The sequence below is a fragment of the Pinus tabuliformis genome, chromosome J (genome assembly GCF_031772625.1).
Source record: "Pinus tabuliformis cultivar Carrire ecotype Pingquan chromosome J, CPIR1, whole genome shotgun sequence".
Lineage (NCBI taxonomy): Eukaryota > Viridiplantae > Streptophyta > Pinopsida > Pinales > Pinaceae > Pinus > Pinus tabuliformis.
In genome coordinates, this window is record NC_142295.1 from 819,375,841 (window position 1) to 819,390,543 (window position 14,703).

Here is a 14,703-nt window from a genome sequence, read left to right on the forward strand (position 1 = left end):
TTTCATTCCTAGACCATATGTATTTTTTTTTTAAATTTGCAAAACCCTTATGTAGTACTCATGTTTTATCAACACATAGTGGAAACTTCAGTTTTATAAAGAAGTTTTGATTGTGAGCTTAGCCTCTCTAGTCAAGCATTTTTCTCTAGACATATGCTTATTCAGGCATTTTAAACCCTCTTCTGGCGAGGGCTAATGAAGAAAAATGTGTATGTGACGCTTTGGGTGTGTAATTCTATGTCCACAGGAAATTTAGGAAGTAGAATCAACTTGCTGATAAGCAAATGCCAAGGTAGATTAAGCTTCCCAATATGATTCTCTGGTCTTTTGCAGATATTTTGGGCTTTTTACCAATGAGAGTTAACAATTAGAATTGGGTGTGTAGGATGTTTGGTTTTGATGTCAAGAATACGAGTGCTACGACAAAGTCATCATCCATGGTATGTACATCATCCATGGTTGTATAAATTGTGTGTGATTAAGCAACTATCTGATTTATTTATCATATATCAATCCCCAGATGTTAGTATGCAGCATGATGTAAATGATATGAGTTCACTACTTCTAGGCTTTATACGTTGGCCTCTATTTCAAATCGATAACTATGTATGGATATATTGAGGTCAATAATCGGGCTCTTTGCTTTCCCGTTTAGTTGGGATGGTTTACATGTATTTATTTTACTTCCATTGGTTTTGTTTTTCTGCCATATAGCCACTCGAGCCGCAAAGGAACAAAGATGAAAAGGGAAGCATTACATCAACTTTGGTTTCAAAATCCAAGCATGCAGCAGGTTCAGGAAAAGCGCCTAGGATTTCCAATGTTGGGCCCTTACATACACGTGAATCAGTTTTAGGCAAATTGCCTAGGGTTTTGAATGTTGAGGTCTCAAGTAATGATCCATCAAGTTCAAGGATACAACGCAAGACTTCTACTATTGTTTCTCTCGTAAAAACATTCCAGCTTCATGGAGGTCTTCTACTACTGGCTTCTCAAGTAAACATGCTTCAGCTTTAGGGAGGCCTTCTACTACTGGCCTCTCTAGCAAATGTACTTTAGCTTCAGGGGGACCACCAAGGCCTTCAAATGTTGACATCTGAAGCAAAGCTGCTTCAAATGCATCCAAGTATAGGTTCTTCCCACCTATAGCTAAAGGTGTCTCAAGAAGAATGCCAGTGACTGATGCATCAAAAAGGAAGACAAGGCTTCCACGAGCTTTTACATCAACAGTGAGTGCCAGAAGTGGTTAGGAGCATTTGGTCCACTGCTCTTATTTTAGCATGTGTAGATGGTGATTTTTATTCATAGAGTTTTAGTCTGTTCTTTTGCAAAAGAAGGTGAAGGGTTTATGTAATCCGTAGCTCCAATTTCCATCCAAATGGTTTCTATTAAACAACTTGCATCTAGAGCCATTGAGCCAGATGTCATGGAAGAGGAAGGGTACTTTCCCAACATTGACGAATAAGATAATGAAAATCAACTTGCTGTAGTTTAATATGTTCAAGACATTTACCATTTCTATTGGTATACAAAGGTACGTCCCTTTTGTCATGGGAGCCTTTCAAACCATTTTTGTTCTACTCAAAATAACAACATATTGTCTTGGAAGAATACACTTCATTTAAACAATTTAATCAGACCTCATAAGATGACGATGTCCAAATTAACAACATCTCCATCTTATCAAACCTTTTAATCTTAGAGTCCTTCATCTTGACCCCTCAAGAAAAATCTCCCTCTTACTTTGATAAATGAGAGGGTTATCATCTGTAGGACAAATGCCATCAATAGTTGAATCATAGCTCCCTCGTACTCAAATTGTATTCATAGGTATGTCTTCAACCTGCTATTAATCCAAAGATTTGATAGTAGAGCTTTGCTATGTTTAATTTCCTAAGCTTCTCGTATGGGCTTCAAGGAAGCTCTAGACCAAAGAGTAACTTTCTGAAGAATCGACAAGGTTCTTCTTTAATCAGGAGAAGACATATTTCTTGAGATGGTTTCAACAAAGGCCATTCTTTTACTAGCTGATCTTCAAGAATAAAAGTGTCAAGAGATGCATTTGACTGGTTTAAAGCTTGATTGTGAACAATCTTGTAACATAGGCATCAACATATAGGGCCTACAACATATCACCATTGGTACTAGACTTGTAGCGATATCATACAAAATGGTGGGCTAAAAATAGAGCATAAATGATGTTGTGTTGCATCTACAGGGATGTCATTCATTGACAGTGCCACTGATATTGTATCTTTACTACAAAGGATACTATCCTTGATAGCTATAGATCTTCATACTTCTAGGACGACCCCATCATTACTCAATATACCAATATGGTCCGTACAAGAATTGCTTTGTTAACAAGGATTCTTAGTTTTATTCTAGAGATAATAGTAATACATGTACAGTAGTAACTAATCTCAACATTTCCTTATACATATTCATCAGCGAAAACAAGTTGTGTTCTTGATCTGAATGTTTCAGCCTCTGACAAGTTCACCACGACATTTAGCCGATGATGTGTATTAGCGATACAACTTAACAACAAGAGCGAAACCCTTTTCTACTTATTAATGATTCCATGACAACGTCTACATGCAATCAATTTTCAACCTAAACCTTAGACATATCTTCATAAAATTGTCCTAATTCAGTTGTCACTTATATGATTTCAAAATGAATTTCCATCAAGCTGATACCTTTGCTCTTGGAGATGTTCCATTCTTAGCTTTGAATGATTTCAATAATTCAAGATAGATAAGTTCAAGTAGATTTGACAACGAAGAGCCACATTTCACAATATGATAAGGCACTTGACTTTGAAGAAAATGATGTACTATAATTTGATATCAAGGATAGAGAAAGGGTAAGGTTGTCAAGGCATCGAATATGAGATGTAATAGAATTCCTTACATTTCTATTTGCTTCAATTTCAATCTTCAAATTTGAACCTCTTAGCACAAAATATGGCTACCTTACTTACCAACAAGAAAACTTAATAGGTCAGGTTTTTAAGCATAGCCCAGAATTCTTGTGGGGAAGTTAATTGTTGATTTCAATGAGCTGAGATACCTTCAAGAAGAGCATCAATCAAATGTTTCTAGGATTACATCATCATTAGAGATCAAGATTCTTAAATCAAGTTCAGAGCAAGGTCACTCAGAACCTTAGAGTTGGTATTAAGAATAAAGGACGTATTGCCTTGAGATATCAAGTGATCAATACATCTCCCATCATGAATTCACAAACGTGACGGATTATGTCGATAACATATATATAAATATATCCCCAAAAAAACTATTGCAAAAGTTAGAGCAATACAATTATTAATTATCTAATACTACTCCTTGATCTGAGAAATTCCCCAGAAAGTATGCCGCATAGGATAATAAAGGTTGATCCTTATATTCAGAACTATCAACAAACTCTCAGTAAAGATCTAATACTCATGCTCAAAATGGGTTGTCTTCAATATACCCTTTAAGAACTCGGCTTTAAATGCTTAGTGATATGCAATGAACCAAAAAGGGATGAGATGGATGTGAAACCATAGATGGCATCTGAACATTCCAGGTTTCTGAAAATATCAAAGAGAAATTATTCTTTTAAGAATGATACAGTCCTCTAAAATGAGGGTTGTAATACTTCAATCAAGAATCTACAGAGGTTCGGCCCTATCTCCAAGGATCATAGAATATTTCAATATTTAAGTATATCCTCCTATATGTTAGAGATTTCTATAGTGCAATTATGAATACTGGTTAGGGCACAAACACTGTTAGCTTCAAGTGTTGATGGTAATCCTGGTCACTGGTTAGGGCTGGCAGCTTCAATCCCCATTCTCATCTCCCTCAATTACTGCGATTATCCATAGAAGACACTCAATCACTGATTTAGAGCTTCGTAGCTCCTCCTCAATGAATCTTGAAACAATCCCAAACTACATGGAATAATTCTAACCTGTCTACACTCAAGCCTGGGCATATGCATTCTAGAGAGGACTTATACATGCCTTCATACCCATCGAATAGTCTTAGCAACAAGCTACTGTAGCATCTCTATTCTTGTAGCCTGTAACAAAGATAAACCTCACCAAATAGCATAGAAAAACATCCAACATGTATTCCTCTAACAATGGCTATATTCAACAGGAAATATGTACCCAAAATTAAGTGATACGCTACCCAGACATACCTCCTATCCTCCACACATGGAGCCAGATACCCACGGCTCTTTCTCCCAAGAGAACTATAGAATGCAATTTTTAATAGTTTATTCTGCCATATAAACTAATTTTTTTCTCAGTGGTGTATATTCTTCTACCTATATCCTTTCCTTACGTGTCAGTCATACCCATCCATGATGAGTATTCCTGCTAACCCTGCACATTTCTCTTGTACCCTGCATTTTTTAACTTGTATTGGATGTGTGATGTGGAATGTGAGACAAGTAGCAAAACTATGTTGGGATTTCCAATTTATGGCCAAAATTTATTTGAATTGTGAATAGCTAAGTCATGCAATAATTTCTCAATGGAGTCCTAAAATATATTATCACATTATTTGGTATGGAGTCATGAAATATATTATCACACTGTTTGGTATAGAGAGAATTTTTTTTTTTTTGTTTCAATTATAGCCAAGTTACTATCCTCATGCTTCCTCCTAGGTGTAGCAGAATCACACAAATTTGCTTGCTTACCATCTATAAGTATATTGGTGTATCTTCCACCAAAGAGATTTAATCCCTATAGCAGTCACGTAAATTTTCTTACAATCCATTGTAATACTGTCACACAATAATACCTCACGGAGTCAGGCAATATATCATTTGGTATAAAATGAAAAATTTTCTATTAGCAATATCTGAGTTACCATGTTCAGGCTTCCTGTTAAGTATAGCTGAGTCAGGCAAATATCAATGGCTAGTCGTGGTTGTCCATATTCGATTCCACAAGGAAATTCATTCTTGCCATCATATCATGAGTGAATTATTAGTTTCTTTGAATTTTCTTGATATCAAAACATTGTTTATGATGTAAAGAATACTAAATCTTACATTTTTTTAACTTGTATTGGATGTGTGACTGCAGGGTATTTTTTCACAAAAATCTTCCACCCTAATATTGCAAGCAATGGAGAGATATGTGTCAATACTCTAAAGAAGGATTGGAATCTAACCCTTGGACTGTGACACATTCTTCTTGTATGTGTTCAGCCACTTATCAATTTATCTTATTTATGGGTACGATGTGATTATGTTACAAGAGATATGGTGTGCTTATGTTATAAACAAAATATATTTATATGGGTTTATTTTGGAGGCTCTATACAAGCATTCATGCTTTGAAGCCCAAATTGAATAGTAAAGTGGCAATTTCAAAGTCTATTGCTTTAAATGAAGGCCCAAGAAATACCCTTGTGACCTATCCTACCCCACTTCTACCATTCCAAACAAATATGAGAATAATATTCAAGATCCAAGCATAAATGTCGCTTCAACAAAAGCTATAGGAGTTGGTGCATCAACATTTCACAAGAAGAAGGATCTAGCTTCTACCAGAGTGCACATTGATAAGAAACAACTCGATTCAATTTAGGAGGGAATGGTAGATTGTGAATTGTATGATATGTACTTTTAAACTAACAGATGAATATTCTAACACTAGGCTTTGTAATGTGTCTTAACAGTGGCATTAGGTTTTTCACAATAGTCATAGGTTTTCTGTAGTGTTTTTACAAAGCCTTTTCTTACCAGTGCTTAACAAGCTGACTTGGCTGTAGGTCTATGGAGTTGTTTCATAGATTCAATTTATTCTAGCATGAAGCATGATCCTAAACATTCAAGCTTTGAGTTTGTAGAAGTGGACAATTCTAGAGTTGGAAGTAAAAATCTATTGTTGGTTGTATCATCATCCCATAAACAATTGTTTTATGGAGATGTTTTTTTAAAAGATATATCATAATATTTTCAGGCCTTAGCATATATTCGTTAAATTGTGGAATGGTTGACAATTTGGAATTTGGTTTTTGATGGTGCACAACCTAGATATTTTGACTTCATGCTATATAGTTGGGAACTTTCAAGTGGAATATCGTCAGATAAAGAAACTTTTTTCTTCATTATGGGGTAGATATACAAATTTAGTCTTGTTTATAGTGGAGACTATGTTTTTTCACATTATTTCATGTTGTTGTGTATTTAGTTTGTGCTTTGACTATTTATAGTGTGATTTTTGTTTACACCATAGTGTTTAAAGTAATTTTTCTTAGATGGTCCAAGAGCTTGATTCTTCTCAGGGCTCTTACACTAGATCGGGCATTGTAGGTGGCACAATTCTTATGAAAAGCCCTTGTATGATTGTTTGTTGTGTTGCTACAATAGTTCTTGAATTCTATTGGAAGGTCACCCACTCGCATTTTTTGTTAACTATAAGAATATCATAGTTTTAGACTTTAGTAGATTGTCCCAAGTGCAAGTTTTAGACTTTAGTTTTAGATTTTTATCACTCTTTCCAAAGATTTGGTCCCAAGTGCAAGTTTCTAAGCAACCACAAAGACAACAAGTAGATCAAATTTTGAGAATAGTGAGACTCTAGGCTATACGGCTATAGTATAGACTACAGTTTGTCTCTTAAGGCTTTTTTCCAAAGATCTTACTCTCCGAAGCTCCAACAAAGAGAGTTAGTTCACATAATACTACGATTTCAAATAAAAGAATATATGCATATTGAGTGAAAGCTTTGAAACCATGTGAATCTTACTCTACAAATACCTTACTCTCCAAAACTTGTATATAGTAGTTCTGTCAATACAGCTAAAGACTAAGGAAAGTGTCATAGGGCTTACGCTACAAACTAAGCTCAGAGCTCTTAAGGAAGTCAGTTCATAGGACTTGAACTCTACATGTGCTTAAGACAATCTTCACTCCAACGGAAACTTTCTTAAAGCTAATTTTTGGACCAAGGATAGTAAGATGGAATATTGATATAGACGGGCTTGTCTCTTTAGGATTTCCACTCCCTTTCTTGTTCAAAGAATGGAGACTATTTATTATGGCTAGTCACCTACGGCTTAAGAATACAGCAAGAGGTCCATGCTTATTCTCCCATGCTCTAGGGGTCTATTTCACAGTTACAATGAAATTAAATTAGAGTTGTAAGAATCTATTAGCTCAGAATTATCTTTTCAACTTCTATTTGAATTCGAGGCAACTAAGTTGGACTAAATCCTGCGTTTTATAGGCAACTAAGTTAGACTATAGTTGATCAAAACCTTTTTAGCATGGATTTTTGTTTCCAACTTCTATTTTATTAGATACAACAAAGTTTGATCAAATGCTGCATATTTCTGTTATCTCTAAGTAAGTTCAAAGGTACTGAAAGAAAATTGTGTGCCTTCTCTTCAACTGATTCTGCCATAGCTATTTATTGAAATTCATTGTGACATATTGGTAAAATGACCATGATTCTGATTAAGAAGTTGTGTTTCTAGAATCGATAGTTGTTTTGAAATTATCTTTGGACATGTTAGTAGTTTAACAGTTTCATGTAGTAAAATCAAGGAAAATTGGTTTAGCTTTGAAGATTCTATAATATATGTTTTGGAAGGTGATGTGAGTCCTACTGGTCCTTCCCAACTTGAGCTTCGAAGATAATAAGCAGATTCTTGCACTTATGCTTTTAGAAGTGCTCAAACCTCGTTGGCCTTTTATAACTTTTGGTCTCAGGGTTTTCCATAGAAGCTTTGGGATATTTGTAATCATGGTTGTATATAGAGAAAATGGTTTTTCTCTATTCTAATCTTGACACCAATAAGACAATATTAATTGAAGTGCTATACAATAATATTAAATGAAGTGTTTATATAAACAACTAGCTTAATCCCTTGGGAAAGAATAGTGAAAGGATTATTTTCAATTTCTGGCAAATCTTTTCTCCTATCATTTCCTCCTTGGACATTTAAGCCCATCTTGCGAGCACCTTTGTTCAGATAATCATTATATAAAATCTCGGAAGTTTGATCCCATGCTTCTCAACTGGTTTTCAAATTTGAAAGTCCCATATCATGCTTTTCAACTTATTTTGGAATTATAGATGTTTTCTCTGGTAGGATTGTGTACATGGATGTTCTCTGGCAGGTCTTTTTTGTAAATTTGATATTGCCTAGGTTGCTTCGTTATAGGGCAATAAGGCTCTTGGTTCTTGGTGTTCAATACATTACTTTAATATTGTTTAGCTTAAATTTTCAAGTGATTCTCTAATTATAGAAATGTCAAGGTCATTCCTATTTTGAGGAAGTGATATTAGTTCTTAATATTGTTTCCAGGGTCCTTTTTATTTCCTATATGATGTTATTTCCAACGTAGTCACTTATTATGTAAAAGAGACCTTAAAGAGAAATCCACTATATCTAGATTGAGTGGGCCTAATGGTCAAGAGCATGTGTTTCCTCATAAGAGGTCATAGGTTCAAAACCAGATGGGGTAGAGTATGTATGCCTTCATTGACTTAGTGGTCAAATCACTGTGTGGAGGTGGGTCCCTTGTCCCACAAGTAAGGGGGTCTCATACACCAATGTGGCGTCTAGCTTGGTTGTGACCTTAAAATTGGATAATCAAAATATCCTCTAGAAATTTTAGAATTGTATTTCAAAGGAGTGAGAGTGAAAGGAAGCCTTGTGTTTAGTGAGGTGCATGATAAGGTAATGCTTTCCTTCAACATGTAGAAAATATTGTAGATGTTTGGAGGTTTATTTTGGAATACATCATTGTTTTGAGCTAGCCAAATGGAGAAGATCACCTCTACAACCAAAATTTTTGTCTTATGTTCTAGTTGTAGTCCATTCATTTAATGCCTCTGTGTTATCTCCAATCTATTGTTGCATTGTACATAGTCTATGAGTGATAGTCCATTTCTCATTGGTGAGATGATAGTGAATCAAAAGGTGATTTCATGCTTTCGTGTTATTCCCTTAAGAGTGCATGTGTTGGTACTTTTCCATCCTCTTCTTCTAAGCATGTCTAGGTTGGGATTGCACCCTTGATTTGAGATTTGGGGTAGATCAATTTATACGTTATTTTATATACATGCACATAATCAATCTTCCTAAAACATGGTTGATATTTGTGTTCTTTAGACCATTAAATGGCACAAATCATAGTGAGATGTGCTTGAGTGTGGGTTAAGTAATTGCATTGTGGGAGAACTAATATGCATTTACAATGTCTATCAAAAGAAGAAAGGTGTAACTAATATGCATTTACAATGTATATCAAAAGAGGAAAGGTGCACTGTAGAATGCATGTGGGGTCATAATAGAGGCATCATGTCAGTATATCAGGGATATAAAAATAAAAAGGTATAAAAAATCAGCTTGAGCGTGTCAAGTAGCCGTAAAACGCACGCAAATTCCCTTTCAGACGAGATTCCACGGGGCTCTCAATGCATGCCTCTGGAAAACTACCGCAACATAGGTTAGCTAAAGAGAGATAGATCGAGTAGGTCTACATTGAATTATATATGCCATTACGGCAGCATCTGAATCTCTATTTTATGAAGCCGCAACTACCACATGCTCATATATAACTAACTACGCCGTATCTAGCAACCAAGCTACTTACGGAGGAGGCTTATAAACCGCCCCATTATGGTAACCCTTCGACCCAGGAGGCTTATAAACCGCCCAATTAAGGACATGTGAAAAAAAATACGGATACATACAACATTTAGTGAAAATAGGGATTTTATAAATTAGGAAGGTGTATTGGATTTATATTGGTAGGGGGTTAAATAATGTGATTTTTAGAGGTAATTTCCAATACGTAGTCAAATTAAGGGTATTGTTTAGTATGCCATGAATGCACGTGCTATGTCAGAGGTTGAGTGATTGAAGCCCCCGTGTTTAGCCCCAGCCCCGGAATGTAGCCTTAATTCTCACAGTTGCATGCACGACACTGGCAGAAAAACACCATAGTTGCACTGATGCAGGTCTATGGGAGAAACTCGGAACCATAGTATTATGGAGGCCTTCACAAGGGAGTGACTGGGGCTCTAGGTTAGAGAAAAGGTGAGTTGTCTCTGGGATTGGACATCTAGAGGGGTTGGGTTACTCCTCGGGGTCCTGTGGAACCCGAGGGAGGTTAGTAAGCTCAAGATGTGTTGAATCTATTTCCTTAAGGTCATCCAGGAGGTTGATTCATATCATAGTGACCCCTCATCTCATGTTTATCCTGGGTAAGATGGTGAAAGTGGGTAGATGTAAGAGGAGGCGGCATTACAAAAGAAACAAAAGTGGGCATAGCTAAGTCCCCTCAAACAAAGTAAAGAACAATGTAGTTCCCTTAAATGGAATGATAAGGGAGGTTATACTAAACTTTACTCTACTATAACTAATCTGCATGCAACATTTAAAATTGAGATAAAAGCATAATAATGCCACCTGGTGTGACAGGACACTGGTCGCGATACCTAAACCATTATTGTCACTATGTAAATAGTGAAAATGAAATTGGTATTTCCATAGTCTAAAATTTATAGTGGAACCACATGGTGGGGTCCATTTCATTTGGAATAACCATGAGGTAAGTGAAAAAGGATTTATTTGTATTATTCGTGTGCTTACATTGTTTATTCTAACTTTGATTAAAGTGGACAATGATTATCATTGTTGGGTTATGATACATGTGTGTGGCCTTATAGGGTGCATATCACTGACCCTGTTGGGAGCAAGGACGACAGCTGATGGTCCCTATTTAGGTGACATGAGAACATGCTATAAATGAAATGTGAAATTCAAGGAGTGAATTTTACTTCAGAATTTGAGTTATTGCTCAAAGTAAAGTGCCATGAAAGAATTGTAGGCCTAAAGAGGCCCTCAAAAGATGAAAGGTGGAATGAAGGTTGTTCATTCTATATGATTCCAAAGAACAATGGTATCTGAAGCAATGAGGATGGTGTACCTTTTAAGGGGAGTGGAGGTGTAACACCCCTCAGTAATCACTCATGACTTTGATTGTTTAATTATGTCTAGAAAAATAAAAATATAAAAAAATATGGTTGATGTAAGAATTTATATTTTGTTGTTAAATGCAAAAGAAATTAATTTTTATTTTTTTGACATTCTTGAGAAATATATAGAGGGATATCAGGTGATAACTAAACCCCAACAATTAGAGAACCAGTTAGAAAATTATTTATAACCCAAGAAGGGGAAATAACAAAAAGAAGAAACTTCCTCATTATTATTATTCCTATTCTCTATTCCTCTAGGAGAAAGAGAGAGGATAGTGAAAGGAAGAAAAAAAACGAGGAATATTTATTCCAAAAATATAAGATAAGAGCTGGAGATAAATGCCTAGAATATGAACTTCACTAGAATTACTGTGGGAGAGAAAGATAGTGATTCCCAGATGCCACGGGTGAGAGATAAAGACTGGTGAAAACCCCTCGATGATAAGTAGGATGCTGAATAAGGGTTGCATAAAAGACCATTCTTAAATTCTATTGGTTCTCATATTGTATTGGGGTGAGGCTTAGGGGTAGCTAGCGAGTATCTAGCTTATGGTTGGGTGGAATTTGAGAGCCTTCTATATATTTTGCATGATGTACCAAATAAGCTCTAACTTAGTTCTATTGGTCTCTAGTTAAATCCTATATCTGTGAATGTTTTTCTAGTAGAGAAGATGTTAACGTTAGTGTTAAGGAATCATCAACTGGAATGTTCTATATAATATTAGATGTGCATGTACAATAACTAGTATAAATATGATGAGGAATTGGTTTAAATTGTGTGGAACAATTTACCCTGTATTGTAAAATATATCAGGTTGGTAAGGTAAATTAAAACGACTTACAATCTATGTTAATGTAGGCACTATGAAATGATTCTAAGAGGCCACTGTGTGGATATTTTACATGAAATAATTTCTATGTGAAACTATACAGTTAGATGTTAGGCAAGTTTTGTGCAAAAAAATGAATAAAAATAAGAGGTTGGGGTTAGTCCTTGAGCATTCGGATAAGAGGAAAATAATCACTCAGGATAGTCCCCAAGCCTGACACTTGACAATATAGTAATACCCTAGTAGAACCAAGATGTCCTAGCAAGGAAAATTGGTCATTATATATGTCTATATATAATGTATTCTTTCAATATATATATATTATTTTTCATATAGTGGCCTTGATTAAAGAATTGAAGAGTAGGAAAAATCACAGAGAACCTTTGGTGTATCATACATGTAATGTTCATTAGAACCACTTAGCAGTAAAGTAAAATATAATAATTGCTAGCTTGAGAAACACAAGATCCCTTTACTAGAAATGTAATAGTTTACTAGTAAAGGTTAAACAAACGTTTTGGTGAAAAAACTTGTTATCAAACAGACATTATAACACAGGTATACATATATAGACACTAATTGATTACATATGCAATGAAAATTGTAAATATAATGTTATAATTCAATCTAACATAAATGTAATGAAAAAGAGAGAGACCCTTCTCATAGACTCTATTAATCTAACACAAAATCTTTATATAAAATAATTGGAAACTAGTCTATTTGACAAGCCAAAAATGGCCAATATATATATACATATATGAGTATAAATAAGTAATTACATAATTTGTGAAAATACTGAGGGAAATATGAAAACCATTGTAGACATGGTTCTTGTTCCAATCGAAAGGTTATAGCCTTGCATTGAGTAAATAAAGTATTAACATGAACTAGAAAACTTAGTTAAGGAAATCATAATCTTATCTTTCGCAGTCAAACAATCAGAGAATTCATGTTGTTGAAGACCTAAGGTCTCACACGATTGCGACCCTCTATTGGAAGAAATACACTAAGTATAAATTAAGGGTAGGGTTAATTGAAACTTGGAAATCCAAGTATAATAAAACAAATAAAAAAACTCTAGTTGAGAGTAGATGAGGATTGCAAGAGCAATACCCGACCGTAGGGTAAACTTGTAGGAAGAATATAAGGAAAAGGAGGAAATGAGTTAGGGTTTATTCAACAAATGCAGAAAAAAAAAAAACCAGTTCCAAAAGCTTTAGACGCAAGAATACCTGTAAAGAGGGGAAAGACTCTTTCTCCACTGGATGTAGCATCTCGTGATAATGCTAGTCTCAAACTGTAGCAGGAGAACAAAAATGTATTTTTGACTAAATTAATGGGGTTTTTAGTGAGCTTCTGAAAGGCTAAAATTTAAAAATAAAATTACATGTAAATTTGCAAACTGAAGGGAACAGTATGCAATACAACATTTGAATTGGAAAAGTGTTGGGCATGGAATCCCCCTGAGGCATGTTTTGGGGGTCAAAGCCCATATTTTGACCGAATAATGTTGTAAATCCCATGAATTACGGGTGTGGAAGTATGTTAGAGTCATAGGGTTGTCCGCCCTAGTTTGTAATGTAATGTTGGCCAACCCATGGTCCGCGGAACATGGGATTGTATAAATAGAGTGAGGCTCTAAGCGAAAAATATAGTTAGTTAGAGTGAAGTATGAGATAGAGAAGTAGAATCATAGAGCAAGTGTCTAAGTGTGTATTGGGTCATAGAGTAGGAAAAGGCTCTGTAGCTAAGTGCGCAGAGGCCTAGTTGTCCGCAGCTGAGTGCGCGGACCCTTACAGCTGAGTGCGTAGGGCGGAGTTGAGTCTGTAACTGAAGAAGAGAATAATAAAAGAAGTTTTATCCAAATTATGGTTATCTGTTCTTGAGTTATTACTTGTTTGATATCAATTGCAAATATACTATTTATTTACTACGCGCACTTGTATGAATGATTCATATTGCGAAGTATACTTTACACATTCAAGTAAGCTAAGTTAATCAACTAAAGGTGAAATGCTAGTAAGGACTTGGGTAATAACAGCATTCGGCCCCCAAGTAGGGCTGCGCGAAGGCAGCATTGTGGGTTGCGAGGTATGGGTAAGTGCACGTAGTGACGTGCATGCAGGATCGAATCGCGAACCACTTGAGCTCATCAGACATCTCTAGGGTGCGGAAACCTGGTTCTATCACCCTCCCATACTACTTTGGGTGAGATCTCAGTTCGCGCTCTGCAGACTATTGCCGAAAGGGCCAGTAGAACCAGGATTTGTTTAGCTAAATCACCTCCTAACCTAGGTCAGGCCCCAACAAGCCAACAAATGGTTCTGTTGCCGGGACCAGGATTTGCATAAGGGATGTCTAATTTCGTGTCACTAGAATCTGATGAAGAATGAAATTGAAGGGTGGTTGGATAGAAAGATCCACGAGTTCGCGGCGCAGGAAAACAAGAATCCGCGAGTATCAAAGGTACAGTGGCTAGAGCGCTAATTATATATGGAAATCCACGAAATTTTCTTTGCATCCTTCCCCTTTGAGTTGTATGAGTTGATCACGGAGCTAGTTGACAGTCAAGGAAGGTGCAGGCTCAACAAACCTATTGTGTAGACTCCAGAGTTGGTGCGCAGACTAGAAGCATCAGAAGATAAGATCGCGCGTGTTGTGGACCATTGGCTCAATCAAATTATAGGAGGGTTTATCACCAAGTTCGCGGTAGATACTTCAGTTAGCTACACCAAGGCGGAACGACGGTTCCTCAAAGGACCGCGAGGTAAGTATATTAAATCTTTGAACACTTGGATTAAAATGCTACTGAGTGAAAAACAGGTTATGCAAATAATTTGATGTTTGGGGCTACGT